Source organism: Accipiter gentilis, chromosome 33 (assembly GCF_929443795.1).
Source record: "Accipiter gentilis chromosome 33, bAccGen1.1, whole genome shotgun sequence".
In the NCBI taxonomy this organism is placed as follows: domain Eukaryota; kingdom Metazoa; phylum Chordata; class Aves; order Accipitriformes; family Accipitridae; genus Astur; species Astur gentilis.
The window spans coordinates 6107190-6121701 of NC_064912.1; positions in this window are offsets into that span (position 1 = coordinate 6107190).

The window sequence follows — 14512 nt, forward strand, 5'->3', positions numbered from 1 at the left end:
GCCTCCAACACCATCTTTCTTCCTGAGACTTGGTGATATTTTACAAAATCTATCATATAACCTCAGTTGCTCTGGACATTTTCTTCTAGGTCTGGAATACAAGAGTCAGCAGCACACTACTATCAATTGTGCTAAAAGATACTGACAAGTCATGTATTACGAGATTTGACCTCTAGCCACAGTATAAGAAGCCTGTGCAATGTGCCTTGAATTTCTGACCCTGAAAAACAAATAAAGAACAGAGAAAGTGTTTCTTCAGCTTCACTTCTTATAGGAATGAGCAGGGAATAAGTGTCTTCTGGTTTATTGTGGGCACTGGTGGAACTTTCTTTTTCTCTAAAGTCTAAAAAAGTATGTGCCTGGACTATGAAGAAGCAGAGAATGCTGAATAGTAGAAGATGATAAACATGAGGAATCTCTGTATTCATCTCTAAATCTAGATGAATATTTGGAGAATTTCAAATGTGATGAAAAAGAAATAGTCCTTGCTTCAACCTAAGGTTAATCTTGTGACAATGACAGTGTGTTATAAAAATGGTTTAGTGACTAACATTAAGGTGAAAAAGATTATCCTACATATGGGGTAGTCTTTCACAGACAGTAGCTGTTGAGAAAGCCTGTTGCTGTGATCTGTTTGGAATATTGGACTTGAAACCCTCCCAAACCAACATTACATACCGTAATTGGAGAAAATCAGAGGTGTAACTATAGCTGTGTAGAATGGGTTACTTCATGTGAGAGATGGTTCTGATAATAATTTTGTGAGCAATGCATCTTTGATGTTAAGGACATGCTTATCTGGCCATGCAATTTCCTTCAGTAAGAGAATGAAGGGACACTTAGTACAGAGTCTGACTTGTATTTGATGGGTGGAATGTTTAGGCCCAAGAGTCCTGGCGACTTTGCAGACTGCTTTTTTAAAATTCCATTGCAAAGAAGGATTGCAAAGGCTTTTTCTCTGCACTTTGCCTTTCTTGGCAGGAAGATAGCCTAGATGAATTGCAAACTATGCAAGTGAGGTCTTGGAGCCAGTTTTGGGTGCAGTCCTGTAGGTTATGTAAAATTAAATGGAAAGGATTCTGGCCCTCATTTAACATTATTGTATGGTGATAACGGGATACCTTTATTAAGCAATTATTACAAGCACATATTAATTTTATACAACTCAGGAGGGACAAACAGAGTTATGGTGCACTAAAGCCTTTAATAGGTCTTCAGTAAAGGGTATGCTAGACTATGCAGAAAGGAGAAGGGCCTGAGGATTCTTCAAAAAATAGTGGTGAAGAATAATTGGACTTTGTTGCAATTCATCTGTATGAGATGTAGGAAAATGTCAGATGCTTATTGATGCGGTTCATACTATCTGTATTCAATAACTTAGCATATGATTGCACAAAAGAGTTACTGGTCTCCCTTTCCATCTCTTCCAAAGTGCATCCTGTGCTAAGCTAGAGACAGGGCATCCTGCTTTACCAGCGTGCCTCTGACATTTCTTCAGACTGTTGCAGGAGCATGGCTTTAATGTTCTCAGAGACGATCGGAAAGCAAGTGCCACCATGGAGACAGTCAAGGTTTTGCGTTTCTTGTGTGCTCCGTGGGAGCATGGTTTCAAACTGATCCTCATGGGGAAGTGTAGTGCTCCCTTAGCAATCACTTCTCCCTTCTTACTTTTTTCCTTTTTTTTTTCTGAGATTTCCCTACCTGATCATCTGAAACAAAATGAAATGACTGTGATATACTAAAATGAAGTGACAGAATGGACTTAGTGCGGGAAAGTACTGTACTCCCTTACCTTTACTGCTTCAGAAAAAGTCATTTATAACCTCTTTATATAAAACCTCACTATAAGATATGGCTTCTTAGTGTAGTTGGTAAACAGCCTGCCTTTTAGTCAAGAACATCTTTAAAAATATGATGCATCACCTTACAAAAACAGTTGAAGATTTTTCCACAAAAATCCATATTTTGTCCCACAAATAAGAATGTTAAATGATGAGTGCTTCCTACATTATACATATCCCTGGATATGATGTCCTTCTTGGTGAATTTTTGTTAAGAAACAAAATACAATTTTTATTGAGATCAATAAAAGATTAAGGTGACAAAGTGATTTATTGGCTGTACTGAATGCTCATTTTTTCCCCAACAACAACACAACCAACCAAGAAAAAAAAGGAGGATGCCATGAAGTGTTTTGTATTTAGCTTTGTTTTTACCTTGGAAAACTGGGAAAACAGAGCTAAGCCATCCATCAAATCTTAAAATAGTGCTTAAAATGAGTAACTGCTCCTCTGGCCCTCAGACTACAACATACAGAGGAACTTATTATATGACCCACTACACACCAAAGTCCATGGAAATACTCCCATTAACTTCAATGAACATAACTCCAGTACTCCATAATGAAAGCAGGAGAGAAACCAATTTATCAGTGCACAAGAGATGGTGCTCACCATCAAGACTTTCTTTTGATTACAGCAAGGCTGCGAAGCCAGTTTGCCTCCTTGATGAATGATTTGACGTGCCTCTGAAGAAAACTTTATTTAAAAGCTCTCAAAGAGGGGTGGATTAAATGTCCCTGGAAAAAGATCCCCTGACTGCTCTTTTTCCCTTAGGATCGACATCTCATATTGGTTGCCCCTTGTGTGGATTTAAGTAGGGTCTGTAATGAAGCAGTATTAAAGTTGTCATTTCTGACTCCTGCAGCTCCTCTCCAGTGTTGGCAGAATTGCTTTCAGTGACAGATCCACATGAATCAGGGCATAGGAAATGAAACAGTGTTTTGCGATGTTGTTGCTAAGTATTCCAGATGAACTATCACCACCGGTGCTCTGAGATGCTCAGGGCACTGCAGGGGAAGCTTCAGAGGCACTTGAAATTGGTGTAACCTGACTCTCACTGCAGAAAGTTTTTGCACTATCTATTGATTAAGTGGCAAATGTCTAAATCTGCTTCTGTCTAATCTGGAAAGAAAAATACTAGACGAATTGGTTCATACCCTCAACAAAGTTGTTCACACTTCGCTTCTGTCTGGCCATTGCTTACAGCCTGACCCAAACACCTAACTTGGAAAGAATGCCAGGGTGAGTGCTAGATGTCTTGTATTTCTGCAAATTGATATTGACTTGAAAATACATGTTTTGCATATATGCCAACAGATAGACCTTAGTGTGCTTGTTTAAGTGCATGAAGTGAAATTAAATGCAAATTTGAATTATTTAGACGAAAAATTTTTGCTTGAAAAGTTTTGTGTAAAGTGACATTGTATCAGATACATCTGAACACAGGACTAATTCCATGCCTATTGTGTAACCTGTAAAGTGTAAAGTTTAGCACGGTTTTTCATAACATGAAAAACAGTAGTGAAATACATCTGAAATCTTAAAAATGGGATGCTGACTCCAAATATAAGTCAAATTTACCACTTATATAAAAGCAATGATCCACACCTCACTAAACACGGGTTCAATCAAATATATAGCATAAAACCTAACCATTTATAACCATTTGTGAACGTAGTCATTATTGTGCTCTGCTTTTAAATTTGTATGTTTTACTGTGATATATTCTCTATCAATTTCTTAGAGCACTGTTGCAACATTTTATATCAGATTTAATGTGAACTGTAATTTCATCTAAATTTTTAATATCAGATCCTTTCCATTAGTTAATGTTTTATGCATATTTATTTCAACTATCGTTCCAGTGTCCTTGAAATTGTTGATACCATTAATTGGAAAGGAAAACACAGCATTTCATAGAAAGTTTTGGTGAAAGCGTGTTGTAAATGAGAGGCCCATTTTCATTGCCATAGTCTTCTGTATGAGTGTTACAGAAGTGTTTCTGCTTAAACCCTTATGTCTTTCAGTAGTGAGATTCCCAGCCTTGTGAACCTGCACCAGTTGGTTCTACTATCCATCAGATACTACTGTCTTTCCATGAGCTTGACTTAGTTTCTTTTCTTTTCCTGCTGATTAGGTAGGTTATGACCAGCTTTAGAATATACGGTAGGAGGGGAGGACTGTATCATGTGAGCTTGGCACAATGAAGTGCTGGGTTCTGCCTAAGCTGTTCCTTACTTTCTGAGGGCTGCTTGCCCCTCTGCAACCCCATCTCAACACACAGCAGAATTCGATGAACTTTAAAAGCGCTGGTGCACCAGATTTTGCCTGATGGTTATTTGGTGCATCTGAACATAAAGGAACTTTTGTTCACTGCACATACTGAGCATCAAAATTGGGGATTTGGAGTTTAAGCACCAATTAGGCTCAATCCCTAAAGAAGGTATGGAAAGTGTGGCCAACTAAATACCAGCGAGAAATGCCTGGAGAAAGGACATCAGTGCAACACACAGATGGCCCACTACTAAAAGCAAAATACTGTGGTAGCATCAGATTTTTTTTTTTTTTTAATATGTAGTAAAAAATTATTGTGCACAGAAAGTACTTGTTATATGATTCTTATTCTCATCTGGAATATATAGAGACTGGGTTTTTATCAAGTTTGGTAATTTCTGAGACTTCAGAGTTAAAGCAGCCATCTGTACATTGCTTTACAACAAGAACTGACTTTTCAGCCTGCATGTCCATCCAACTCTATCAGAGGGAAAGAATACATAAAATATGTAGTATATCTTCGAACCAGACAAAATTTCAGCTGGTAAAATAGTCTGTTGGGATGATATTGCTTTTGCGTCTTCTGAATATTTAGAATGAACTAGTTTGTGTGTGCTTATATGTATATATAGCAGAAAAACTTGCATCAGCCTTCATGCTTTTTTGGAGTGTTCCTGCTATTTGACAGTCCGAGTCCAGTTACGATAGGTATCATGGTGTGCAACTTCAGCGGAAAGCTCACTCGACCTTTCTTGCAGTGAAGAACAAAAGGAAGTGGGGTAGAACAGGACAGTCAAGTTCAGTTATTAGTTTGATGTTCTGGAGACCAGTTTCTGCACTTAATCTTCCTGTATGATTTGGTCAAGTCATTTACATCACTGAGTCTCTGTTTCTCCCACATTAAAGGAGCTAGTAGCATTGCTTTACTTCACAGATGTGGGTTTTGAAAGTAAATGAAGTTCAAAATTAAATTTTTAAAATTGTATTTTAAACTGTATGACTGGTACAATGATGAAATAAAAACAAGGTTATTGTAATTATTGAACAATTTATATCTTTCCCCTGAGATAACTGTACTAATTTGTCTTAGCTGTGCATGTAAAATCGTGGGAATGCAAGTCCATGCCAATGCATATCACTTCTTTGTTTGGCATATTAGCCTGGCCAAGAAACCCTGTAAAGCATGTTTGTAAAATACGTTTTCATGTCTTAAGGCCATATTGGAGCACAAGCAGGTAACATTCTATCTTCTCCCAAAATATTACGTAGGTCCTTAGCACAGATCTGTGATATGGGCTGTGTTTCCCCTGCATCATCCTTCAGGGAGTCTTCACCTTTCAATTTGGTAGAGGTAGTAGCTGCCAGTCTAAATGTGCCATTTTTTTTCATCCATCTATGCATCTTCCTGCTGAGATAAACACTTTTTCTTCTCCATCTTCTCTTTCTTACTGCTGAGAGAAAGGCATATTAACATCATTTTCTCTTTATGCACCCTATGCATGTTAATGAACATGTGTTCTATATTTTGTTTGTTCATTTTGTGACGCTTTCCAATGGGATAGTAATCAAAAGTATGTGTAGCAAAATGTTACTGACAGCATGTGAATTGAAAAGTCTTTGCCCATAGATGGTCAAATGATTTTGTGCATCATTTTGGAAAGAGCAAGAATAACTGCAGTGTTTTGAGGAGCTACTCTGATTTGCACAGAATAATTCATAGCAAAAGATGTGCAGATGTGGAGCTCTTATCTATAGATATCTTAACATTTATTGCTTTTTAATTATTTGAAACTACATCCTTCTTCAAACAAGATTCAAGGAAAGTCATAGACTGCTCATTAGTGTATATGTATTTTATTGGAGAAGATTAATAAATAATTTCTGTTTAACTAAGGCAGATGAGACATTCAAAATAGCACTACTGTTAATAATTGACAGTTAAAACAAGTATATGACTGTGTTGCCAGGATTGTAGAAAACAATGAATCATGCATTTATTATTTTAACTGATATGATACAATCAGCAGGGAACTTTCATTTAGAGAGCTGGTTAGTGTCTGCTGTGCTAGTTAAAGCCAAATCCAGGGTGCTTGTTTCAATGCAGCTCATGGAATGACTCAAATGCCTAGAAATCAGAGGGCAGAGAGAAAGAGCAATATGAGGTGGTTTCTTGTGTTTTGTTTGAAACAGGATACTCCTGCTTTACATATATTATTTGGCTTGGTTAAAGAGCACAAGTGGAGGATAGAGCATAAATAGAAGACACTTTCCTAACAGAGCTGGGTTTTGCATTAATGCAGGGCAAGACTCATGCTATAGGGAGGTGTTTTGAAACAGGGCAACACCTAAATGTCCTTCACACAGGTGTCATTGCAGGAGGATGTATCTCTTATATGCACTTCATATAGCTGCCTGAGAGGGAGAGAGTAGCAGCAGTACCAGATAACTGTTTAAGATGGGAAGTGAAATTGCAGGTGTTCATGGTCTCAATATTTATGTATTAATTACTCAGATTTGCATAAAAGTAAAACAATTTAACTAAGTCATGTAAAAAACCCTGGAAGCCAAAATGGCTGTTGATACCAAAGATCCATCCGCTTATGGTCTCTCTCCGCTCCTCTCTTCCTATATAAAGCTCTACCGACTCCTCCTTGGGGAAGGAAGCTGCCATCGTAAAAAGATCAGATAAAGAGAGGAGAATAATAATGGCAGCATTAGCAAGAAGCTCTGCATAATACCACTGCTTCTGCCACGGTACCTCTGTCCTCCCTAGCAGGTTCCCTGAAGCAAGATGCAATATATCTCTTAGTTTGAATATTTCATTTCCAGGGGTACATCTGCTTTTCTTTCATGTTATATTCAGCGTTACCTATTTATAACATTTTTTAAAACCGATTTTCCAGTTTCTTGGTACGGTACAAGAGAAACAGAAGCTATGTATCAGTGTAATGATAAAAGGCATGAGGAAGAGGGGAAAGTAATAATTGGTTGCAAATCAAGTTCTGAACCTCAAGCAAAAATAAAAGTGGAAGAAAGAGGGAAAAGAGTTTTATAACCTCAGTAAATAGCAGAAATTACAACGTGCTGTGTACATTTGGTTTCTACTTTTATACTGAGTTAGTGGATAAGGATATTTATCTGATGTTGTTTGCTCTACACATAAACTCTTCTGATTTAGATGATAGATAGAAAACATTTATACAGATAAACACAGTAGGGGTCTAAACACGGATCCCTGTGGAACACCAGATGTGAGTAAATGAACATTTGATTTTCCTCTTGTCTGCTTCTGACAACCTGATGGATAAGAAACCATCTCCTGAATTCCCTTAAAACCTGATAGCACTAATGCAGATAATAACATAGAGTGAGATATGGTATTTATTAAATCTGCTCTCTAAATATTAATACGACAGCAGCTGTGATCTTTCTACTTTTTAACTGTACTCTTTAAGCACTGTGTCACTTGCTAACAAAGATAAATGCACAGGACCGATGTAGAGGGTTTAGGACCACAGGGGTATTCAAATACTTAAGATTCATGCAATTTAGAAATTAATATTCTACATCACAATTGATTAAATAAAAGGAGTGTGAGAAATTTACAAAATTGCTTTTAAAATGGAAACAGAATGTGTGAATGGAATAAAAAGCAGCTACGTTAATTCTTTTTTGTCCATTGTCCCAGGTGGATCTAATGCTAACCACTGAAGAGTGTATTAGCAGAAAGGAGCTTTAGTATTTCGTAAGTTAGAAATATCTCTGAAGTGTCAGCAGTTTTATATCCATTTTTCTCTCCCTCTCCATTTCCTCCATATCTCTGAGACGAAAGTCTTACAGAGGAAGAGGCCACCAGGGGCCATGTCTTGGCCAGATGCTTTTATTCACTATGTAACAACTTTTCCAGAGTTAACTGTCAAATGCACTTGTAGCTCAAGAATTCTCGGGTGGTGGGGGGTGACTTCCAGTGCTATAACTTCTTACCTAAAGATGAACTCACCAACTCCCTCTTGGCAGAAAAGCCCATAAGTCCAGCACCTTTCCCAGGTCACATGTGTTTCTTATTGATTAGCCCAGTTTGATTGACTTTGGCTTAACTGGGCTTCACATTTATCAGTGAAAGTGCGGCAAGGATCAGTACCAACTTTTTCTTTTAGGTAACATAAATCCCAGTCCAAGGGAACAGGGAAAACTGAAACCAGTATCATCCAGACTCCTAGAAAAGCCTGCAATCTGTTGCCTTAAGCAGTTGGTTTCTTTATATCTCTGGGAGAGAGCTACAGCGTGCAAACACAAATTGTGGAGCTGCGTCCACATTTGTGTGGAGTTTGAAGAGCTGACCATGTGCAGCTTGTGTTGACTACAAGCAGAGCATGAGGTGGTATTTAGCATCAACGTTCAAGCAACTTGTGGAGTCCCACAATAGGTGCTTGCAGTTAGTGTGTTCCTTGTGTTCAGTTGCATACGTGCATGGAAAAGGAGTCCTCATTTGTTTCATATCAACTTCTCTGGGAAAGAAACTCAGTCCACAGAAAAAAGGCCCAGTTGTTTACAGCAAGGCTGAATAGCTGAGACTACAGGTTTAAGAGGAAGAGAATTCTTGGAGACTTTCTTGCTAGATTCATTAAGGATCCTTTCAGCTCAGCTTTGTCCAGCTAACTGTCCTGATTTGAGCTGTTACAGTTCTGGGTACCTGTTAATCTCTTCAGTCTGATGTGTCTGATACTGCAGTGTTTGTGGGTATTGCAAATGGGCTATAACAACCTTCTACTCCACGGCAGCATAGCCTCGCTCTTGAGGAGATAGTGCAGCTTTATAGGCTCTTCTGCATCAAGTCTATCAGTCCCAACTTGAATATGTTGATTAGTGGTTTCATACTGGATTCAATAAACACAGTAGCGGGTATGAATGTTAGGAATGAAAAGCTAATTGGCTTTGAAGAAAATAACCCCCACACAATTTGTACCACTCCACTGATCAGAAACTGGACCATGGATAATTGAGATGGTATGAAACACCTACTGCCTCATGCTCACAATTTTTGGATCCATTAATTCCTACAGTGTTTTGTGCCTACCTACAGGAGGATGTTACAACAGCTTAGTTCATTATAAACAATTCTGCCCCATTTACTTTAGAATTTTGTGGTTGTTAATCCACAAAATGTGTAGAATGCCAATTTGCAAACAAAGGAGCTTGGAGATAGTGACTCTTTTCTGCAATCCGCTGTTTCAGTATGATCTTAAAGATTAAAATTTTATAAAAAGGAGAACCACATTTTCACTTAGATGCCTCTATGGTTATACTTCAGCCTAAATGTGAAGAAGGTTTTGGATGGTACATCGTTTGGGGGCTTGTTAGGGTTTTTTGTTTTGTATTGCTTTGGGGTTTTTTTTGAGGACATGAATCGCAAAAATTGTATGTTCAATTCCAAAATGAAATAGCAGTTTGATGTGGATTATGGGAGCATGGAGTTTGTGGCCAGTATAATTGCGTTTGATTCTACACAAATAAAAAATTGACTGAATTCTGTTTCATGCAATAAAAATGTTATTCGACATTGTTATTGCTGCTCCTGTTCTGCTTTTTAGAAAGGAGAAGGAAGGAGTGTCATGGTGCTTGCGACAGAAAAATTCAAACTGTCATTGAGCATTGTTATTTTTTATATGATTCTAATGTCAAATGAGGGGCAAATTTTTACAGATCTAGAATTTTGTCTTAATCTAAATGATACATCTTGAAAATGCTTTTATTCTCATGGCTTTCATTAAATGATACATTTCTAAGTCTTTCCATAGCATTTCAGGATGCTAATTGATAGTTCAGATGCTTTTCTCCCAGAAGACAACAAACTCTATCCCACTGTTCAGTAACCCCCAGATTTAACAGCATATTTTGTACATGATGTTTTCCTAGATCAGTTTTTTTCAAACATTTTTGATATATGGTTTATAAAATCTTTGTAGTCTGGGGATCCAAACTCCTGTAAGTTTAAACCTACTCATAGTAGGCTTGAGTTTCTTGATTTTCTTTTATGGATCCATTACAAATAATCCTCAGATGCCTAAGAGTAAACCACTGGAAAACCACTGTCATGGGCTAAAATAGTCTCAACAGATAAAAATATCTTGTTTAAAAGAGAAATTTGTTTCATCAGATCTCGTAAATTTATGCTAACCTCAATTTTTCAGCCAAGCTAGCAACAGAGTAATTGCTAGGGTTCTGATGTTAACATTAAAAGAAGAAACCTTCTTGGAATACTGAAGTCTTATTTTCATCTGGTATTTCATTTGATTTCACTTCTTTCACTAGCGCAAGTCTAGATAAGAAATTGCTCATTGGAAATGGTATCCTGAGTGAATAACAATTTCTGTGAATGAAGTGGAGTCGCCATATTTTTTTGTCTGGGTCTGCAAGAAGCTGATCCAGTCTAATGGATAGAGAGAGCAGCAGCATTATTCATAGCAATATGTAAAGTACCCTCTTGGGCTCACCATACATTTTATCTTTCATTATCAAATTGACACTCCTGCATGGGTAGATTCATTCTCTGGCAGGGAATACCACAGGCTATATTTCTGTACTTTTTTTCCCCTCCATCCAGGCATTCTCTCAGTGTCTTGGTAAATCACCATGTTAAATCATTAATAGTGAAGAAAGGCATGCTACGTAAGCAATTATGTACTGATTAATGTGTAAGTTAAATCCCTCTCTTCAAAGATATTGCTGACCTGCTGAGTATCTCCATCATACTCCTTTTCTTTGTTCCTTGGAAGAAGCTGATGGCTTCGCAGTGCAAGCACAGAGGCAGGAGTGTTCTTAGGTTCAAATCCTCATGCACAGCACTGAACATGAATAGTTGACATTCTCTCTCAAAACCAACACAGGGGGACGCAAGGGCTGAAAATTTTCAGTAAAGCTTTCTCTAGCTGGTAAAATTCTGTGCATGCCCTCAAAACTCTCATCCTTGTTAACATCATGGCAGTTGCAGTGGTACTAGCAGTGACGGGAGCTCTCACAGAGATGGGCCATTAGTGCTGGCAGTACTGCATCAGTTCAGCCTGCTGTGAGTAAGCGTAGATGACATGGTGCTTAAAATGTGGGCAACTGTAAGTGCTTTTCTCCAGTGGAGCTCCCGGTGTTGCTACTAACATGAGAACCAAACAGGCATTGGCTCACATAGGAATGGTTTGAATCACTTCATTATCCAGGTGTTAGAGCCTGCACAACACAGGCAGGGAAACAATAGAATAAAATCCTGACTGGTGAAGCAGGGTGGGATTCAGGGGAAAGAGATTATATTTTGGTGTTTTCCTAGCAATAAAAAAAAGGTATAAAAATACAGAACCTGTTGGAACTCCCTGAGATGTCTATGACGCTCAGTTTGTATAAATACAATGGTAGCATCTGTAAAGTTATTTTGTAGGTGAAATTCATTCTGAAAAAGTACCATGTTAACCCTTATGTAATTTACTGTAAGGTGGCCTTCCTGCACAGAGGAGGACACCCTTGATAGACACCCACTAAAAACATGAGCTTCTTTTGCTGCATTGTACAAAGAGTTTAAACATACTGATTTCTCCTTGCTGTATGCATAAATGTTTAACCACTTACACCCAAAACTGCGCCCACAGTGGTGACCTTATGCCACAGAAGTAGAAGTCTGTGCTATTAGCTCTTTGGGATGTAGGTGGTGCTTTCTTTTTGTGCTGAGGGGCAAATCACTGACAATAACATTCACATATTTAGTAGCTAAAAAGGAAAAGAAAATACCAACATTGTGTATCTGCGGAGAGAAAGAAATATTTATAGGACATTTGCATTGATAGTATTTTTAGACATTTTCTGGTTGTAAATCAGAAATAGGTACTGAAATATGACTGACAAGTTCTACCTCCTCTATCCCAAAAAAATAAGAATCTAAGACCAATCTTTCTCTCTCTCTCTCTCTCTCAGCTGTGCTTCCTTTTCCTTTGCATTGGGATTATGTGTTCCTTACGAGACCAAAGCCTGGATGAGAGAGCATGGTTCAGTACAGTTGTGCTGTAGTCAGGACCAAAAAGGCGGTAGTGTGCTAAAGGGTATTTTCTGCAACACGAGACCCCACTTTGCCACTCTGCAGGAAAGAGTAGTAACATGAGAAGGATGGCTTTGCAAACCCTCCTTATTTAAAGCTTAATCCTCTCCCACCAAGGTTCAGATCTCTCACTTTCATATGCAGGTGTCAACGTTTCAATGCTGGGAAGTACGTCCAGCTTTCAACTAGGGACACATGCCTTCCCAGTTAAGTAGCAGAAGTGAAAATATACCTTTTAGCATGACCAGGGATAAACATTTTGTCAGACCCACCGAGTGAGAAGCTATCACTTCAGAATTGTTACTCAAGCTGTCATTTGTGCTGTTAGTGCTAAAATATTAATTGTATATTAATTTCTGATTATACTGACGTCTTGTGCCAGGTTCTGTTATAGCCCAAGGACTTCATTGGATTGTAGGATTGAAATGGAAGTTGAGTGTATCTTCAAAGGTATTCAGCTGCTGTACTGAATGCAAGTCCAGCAGAAAAGGATCAGTTCCTTTTGCTTTGTACAATGAATTTTTATTGTTTCACGCATACAGCTCTGCACATATTTAACAATATTCACTCTGTTTCTTTAGAAGTACCAATTGTAAAGTTATTTGTGCAACAAACATTTTTCTGGAATTTGAACTTTGTGCTACAGTATTTCAGCTGTTGTAGTCTGTAAGTTTTAGCAATGCTGATTACCTGTAAATCTTCTTACCTGTTTTTCCATTTGATGTTATTCAACACTTGATAAAATCTGGCACAGGGATTCCAGAAATGTTGTAGCTATTAGAAGTTTTTCTTTTTACATGATATTATATCTGAGTAAGAATTTTCTAGTCAGTCGTCATGAAGCACCATAGTAAATTGTGCTAAGTTTGCGCTTCTTGAAAGTGCCACTACTGTAACACTTTCTCATCTCCTTCCCCAAGTACCTATTACCACTCCGTCTCTGTTACCAGGCTAAGAAAATCTGTATTTTGTGCAAGCTTGACTGTACTAGTAATAAGCAATGGAGTACTACAGGCAAAATCACTCAAGTAGCTCATGGTAGGGCTCCCAGCCACACTCCTTATGCTCCTCCAGAAGAGGCTTGTATGTTGCCCTATAGCCTCCTTATAGATGCTAGCTAGCCAGCCAGCCTGATGAGAAAGGTCCTGGCCACTGCAGTCCCTGCTGAGGTCCACCTGATCATTCCAGGTGGAGGGAGGAAGTCTTCTGTTAGCTCTTACCGGCGTGCAAGATAAAGGAGAGCATTAGCCTTCTGGATGAGCTCAATTAAAGTCAACAACGAGTAGAAAAGCAAGCGTCTAAAGTGCTACAGTAGTTTGGGACTCATGGGTCTGGAATAAATGAAAGAATAAAATATTCAGTTGCTGCAGTAAGACTTTCTGCGAAGAACATTTATTGCATACAGTGTTTCTCCCTTTCACATTCATTTTCTCCATCATCGTTGTTTATTTTCATCTCATGCTCTAGGGTGAAAAGGTCCATTAAAATAATGGAGTTTAATGTTTAAATATATTTTTCATCCCTTCTGTCCCTTTCCCTCCTTCTCTCCCCGCCTTTCTCACACACACACACACACACATACATATTTCAAAAGCGTGGACCAACAGCACAAAACAAGATCACCCACTCAATGAGGGCTCCTGAGCGTGTCAGAGTTTGGATTACTGACTGGGTAGATGACACCACTCTTGGTGCTTTTCAGAGAAGGCTGGCTGACTTACAGAAAAACTAAGTCCTTTCAGGCTTGCAATGAAAGGTGAAACTACAGGAAGTAGCAATAAACAAGTAAGATTTTAGGGGCTCCCAGTATTCTTGAGGGCAAAGCGTGGCAAAGGAATAGAAGAGGCAAGAAAAGGTAGCTCTGCTCCAAAGGAAAAGCAAACAGGCCATAATCATTCCAGAGGAGACATAAAATTAATAGCAGTTTGAGGCAAAATATTCTCTCCTAAGTGATGTTTGGAGAATATTATGCCAATAAATTCAGTGTCTTTTTAAAAGTATATTAATTTCATCAACTTCCTCAATGATTTATGAAACAGGATGACTCATAGATACCGGTGGAGCTCAGGACACCTGTGATCCCTTGGTTTTACTGTCCTTGCCTTTGTCTAGTTGTTTCAGCCCCTTGCACCTCAGTTTTCCTTCCCTCCCACCTTTTCTACCGTAACTTGTGCACCATTTGAGAGACAGTAGTATACCTGCAGTATACCTACCTTACAGGGCTTGATTTCAGCTGGTGCTTCAACATTTTATTGTAATTAAAAAAATCGGTTTTGTATGTATTTTTATTAGGATGAGTAATAGACCTTCTAAATTTTTA